The sequence below is a fragment of the Pseudophryne corroboree genome, chromosome 6 (assembly GCF_028390025.1).
Source record: "Pseudophryne corroboree isolate aPseCor3 chromosome 6, aPseCor3.hap2, whole genome shotgun sequence".
In the NCBI taxonomy this organism is placed as follows: Eukaryota; Metazoa; Chordata; class Amphibia; order Anura; family Myobatrachidae; genus Pseudophryne; species Pseudophryne corroboree.
The window spans coordinates 626,892,159-626,897,158 of NC_086449.1; positions in this window are offsets into that span (position 1 = coordinate 626,892,159).

Consider the following 5,000-nt stretch of genomic DNA (forward strand, 5'->3'; position numbering starts at 1 on the left):
CGTAGCTAACATACAGAAAAATAGGAATCAGGTAAGTTTTGATTAGGTCAACTCTTTCCCTGAGAGAGAGCCTCCACCTCTTCCAGCTCTCAACCTTCGCAGTAGCCTCAACCAGTCTAAGATCCCAATTTTTTGTGGCGTAATCACCAGGGCCAAATCTTATACCTAGAATTTTAATCTCCTGGCTTGCCCGGGGGAGGCCATCCGGAAGGTCAAACTCCTGACCCTCCTCCCCCATCCAGAAAACCTCACTCTTGTCCTGGTTGACCTTGGAGCCAGATGACACAGAATACTCCTGAATGACAGCCACCACATTATCCGCCTCCTCCGGGGAGGAGAGGACAACTGTGACGTCATCCGCATAGGCCACCACCCTCAGCAGCCGACCCAGACCCAGGTGCACCCCTCCAACTGCACCACCATCAAGCCTTCTTACGAAAGGATCAATGGCGAAAACATATAGGAGGGGGCTCAGGGGGCACCCTTGCCTGACACCTGAATCAACCGAGAAGGATGGACCTACCCAACCATTGACTAGAGGGAAACTCTCGGCTTGCCTGTACAAGACTCTCAACCATTCAACCACCCTCGCTGGGAGACCATACCACTCCAGGAGAGCCCAAAGGTACTTATGGTTAACCCTATCAAAAGCTTTGGCCTGATCCAATGCTAGCAAATACTTCCCATCCTTCTCAGCACGACACCGTTCCAAGGCCTCCCGGATGCCAAGGACTGCACTAAAGGTGCTACGGCCTTTCACAGTACAATGCTGAGATGGGGAGAGCAACAACCCGGATAATTCCATCAGCCTACTAAATATGACTCTTGCCAGAATCTTACGATCCGTATTGAGAAGTGCGATGGGGCGCCAATTCTCAATCCGGGATGGATCTTTCCCCTTAGACAGCAATATTAAAGCAGAGAGCCTCATGGAAGGAGGGAGTAACCCCTCAGCCAGGCATTCATTAAATACTTCCTTGAGTCGAGGAGCCAAGATGTCCGAGAAAACTTTATAAAACTCGGAGGTCAAGCCATCCGGACCTGGCGATTTTTTGGAGGCTAGACTATCAATAGCCACCTTCACCTCTTCCACAGTAATATCACTACCCAGAGAATCAAGCTGGTCACCAAGATTTTCCAGCCCTGGAGTCTCCCTTAGAAAAGTATCCATCGTCTCTCTGGAAAGTGGCTGCTCAGACAAAAGACAGGAATAGAAGGACTGCACAACCCCCAGAATGCCCCCACGATCCTCGCGAAGAACACCCTGAATGTCATACAGCCCTCCCACCTCCTTAGCAACAACCGAGTTCCTACAGCTCTGAAAAGGATCCGGTGAGTGGTACTTCCCGTAATCCCTCTCCAGAACCAAGGAATCATACCGGTTGTATTGTAACTCCTTCATCTTCGCTTTCACCCGGGAGATTTCCCCACCATCTCCCTGCCCAGAAATCAGGAAGTCCAATTTCTTTCTCAAGGCTTGGTAAGTACGCTGTTTTAACAAGTTACGCTTGGCTATGAGGTTGCGGAAAACCCCCCGGGTCCGCTTCTTACATTCCTCCCACCACTCGGACCTACTCCAGCCTGCCTCCAACAGTGACTCCTGACATTCAAAGAAGTCTCTGAAAGACTGTCTGTTCCCCTCCTCCTCCAAGAGCTGAGAATTCAAACGCCACAGGCCCCGTCCCTTCTGAGGGGACTCTGAGGCATTCAAGGATACACACAGACAAACGTGGTCAGAGAATTCTACTGGCCTCAACACAGGTGCCAAGGTTTTCAAATTCTCCTTAACAAAAAATCTATCTATCCTACTCTTACACCTACCTCTATAAAAAGTGAAACCCGTGAGGTCTGGTGAATGTCTAATGTGCACATCCACCATCCCCGCCTGTCTAACCATGCTATTTAAAAAAACTGAGTCATAACCCAGGGTCGTCTTTGAGCCTCCCCTGTCCTTTGGCCTAGTAATGGTGTTAAAATCACCACCAAAGATGACTTGCCGGGCTGAAAAAAGATATGGTTTTATCTCTCTGAAGAGGCACTTCCTGTCCCACTTGGACTGGGGACCATAAATGTTAATTAGGCGCAGGTCGTGCCCCCTCAGATTTACATCCAAAACCATACATCTGCCTACCTGGAGATCAATAACCCGCTGGACAGTTACCATGCCGGTAAAAAGAACCGCCAACCCACCGTACGGCTCGGCCGCAAGAGACCAATAGGAGGGGCCACGTCTCCACTCAGCCTTAGCTTTGTGAAGATCCGCGAGCCTGCCTACCCTAGTCTCCTGCAAAAATAAAAAATCAACCTCAAGCGTGTTGAAAAAATCAAAGGCCAAATAACGAGCTCGTTCGGACAGAATTGATGCCACATTAATGGTGGCACCCCTAATAGGCTGGAGAGCCATCCTTCAGGGTTCTAGTAGGCACCCTATTATTGTTCCAAACACTCACTTATGTGTTACTTACTCCTATACACACACCATCACCAACAACGACAGCAACAGATGCCTCCCCAGAACCATCGCCCCCTGACATGGGCGAGATAGAAGGTGGATTTAAACAAACTAAACCTGTACTCCCATCCCCTATATCGGGAGGGATTGGGGCCACTACCGGGGCAGAACTCCCAAAGGGAACTGATCCAGATGGAGGGCCCAGGATTGAACCAAGAAGGGTAGAAGGGTCAGACCCACACACCCTAGGAGCCATCGAAAGCTCAGGCAGCAGGTCATCCTGGCTAGAAGGGGCCTGAACCCCCTCCACCCGAACAACCTCCCAAGGCATAGGCGCCCGAGCCTCCACCAAACCCGGTCTACGACCCCTATATCCACTCTCAACTAGAAAATCCTCAAGGGCCACAGCTGGAACACCTACACTACTCTTCCCCTTAGATTTGTCCTTTGACTTGAGCGACACCTTTAATTGTCCCAAAGATGGGGATACAGCCCTAGATTTTTTCTTTTTCCTTTGCTCTCTAGGCCTAAGAACCAATTCTCCATTATCCTGCCGGATAATATCCCCTTCATCCTCATCCATCTCCTCAAGAGCAAAAAACCTATTGGTGAAGGTTATGGGCCGGCACTCTATATTTTTCTCTTTCATCCTCCTCTTCCCTCCTTTACCCCCTACTACTATAAAGGGATCTTCTACACACCCAGGTACCTGTACCGACTCCGGACCTTGAGCACCCTCCTTACTAGGCCCTGTAACACATAACTCAGGCCCCTGGGGAACCTCCTTAACCACCCCATCTCCCAATACCTCAACCTCCACTCTAGCCGCCACCCTTACCATCTCTTCATCTAAGCTTTTATTGTGGAATGCTTCTGGGCACTTATAATAGGGATGACCCTCCACCCCACAGAGGTTACATTTGATGGTATTACATTCTCTTGCAACATGACCCACTTTATCACACCTGGTGCATTTAACTATTGTACAATCACGGCTTACATGGCGAAAATCGCCGCACTTGTGGCACATTCGGGGCTGACCGGGGTAAAAGCACTGTATCCTGTCGGCCCCAATATATGCTGCAGAAGGAATATGCACATTGTGCCTCAATTTTACAACTGCTGACCAGGCTCCAGCCCATACCCCCATTGACCCAGGAACCTTGGCCAATGGTGTTTCCATTGACTGTACAAACCTCTGAAGCCAGAAGGAGATATCAGCTGGGTCCAGAGATTCATTCCTTACCAGGACATTTATTTTAACAGTCTCCTTACACGTGATGGCTAAGGCTTTATAATTAGCCCAAGGACCCTGGGTCTTTGCTGCCCCCCATACAGACCAAAACGCCTGCAAACCATTGTATGAAATAAAACTAATATCATACTCAGGGGAATTAACCGGATGAATACAGGCGTAGAGGTCTGAGGCAACAAACCCCAAACTGAGAAACTGCTTTAAAAAATCTTCCCTAGAAGGGGGAGGGTCACTGCTCTGCCACTTCAACTGTACAGCATTTCTTCTCTTAACGGGCTGCGCACCCATCATCCCACCTCCAACAGGGGCTCTGCTGTTACCTCCTGACCCACCTGCCAACACCCTGGAATAAGAGGTCACACCCGGGTGCACAGGAAGCGAACCTACTGCACAAGGGGCAACTGCAGCACCACCTGCCGGCCCAGGAGCAGACCCACCAGATACCTGAGTGATATTTTTAGCTGTTGCTTGCCTTATAACTTCAGTTAGCTCATCAATTAAAGCATCAGCTTTTTTACCCTCTTTACTAGGTGTTTTTTTCTCTTTCTTTGCCTCTCTAGCAGCATATCTTTGCCACATTCCTAATTCAATAGCTTTATTAGTCACAGAGACTCTTTTCACTTGCACACTTGTCCCAACTACTGCCTCAGCTGAATAAGAGACCACCTGTCTTTTATCAGTGTTATGAGAGACACCTGAGGGCAGTTCCACAATAGCATCCTGAACAACACTGCATGATCCAGGCCCTTCATCCTCTTCTAGTGTTCGAATTAGAGATGAGCGCCTGAAATTTTTCGGGTTTTGTGTTTTGGTTTTGGGTTCGGTTCCGCGGCCGTGTTTTGGGTTCGACCGCGTTTTGGCAAAACCTCACCGAATTTTTTTTGTCGGATTCGGGTGTGTTTTGGATTCGGGTGTTTTTTTAAAAAAACACTAAAAAACAGCTTAAATCATAGAATTTGGGGGTCATTTTGATCCCATATTATTATTAACCTCAAAAACCATAATTTCCACTCATTTTCAGTCTATTCTGAATAACTCACACCTCACAATATTATTTTTAGTCCTAAAATTTGCACCAAGGTCGCTGGATGACTAAGCTAAGCGACACTAGTGGCCGACACAAACACCTGGCCCATCTAGGAGTGGCACTGCAGTGTCACGCAGGATGTCCCTTCCAAAAAACCCTCCCCAATCAGCACATGACGCAAAGAAAAAAAGAGGCGCAATGAGGTAGCTGACTGTGTGAGTAAGATAAGCGACCCTAGTGGCCGACACAAACACCGGGCCCATTTA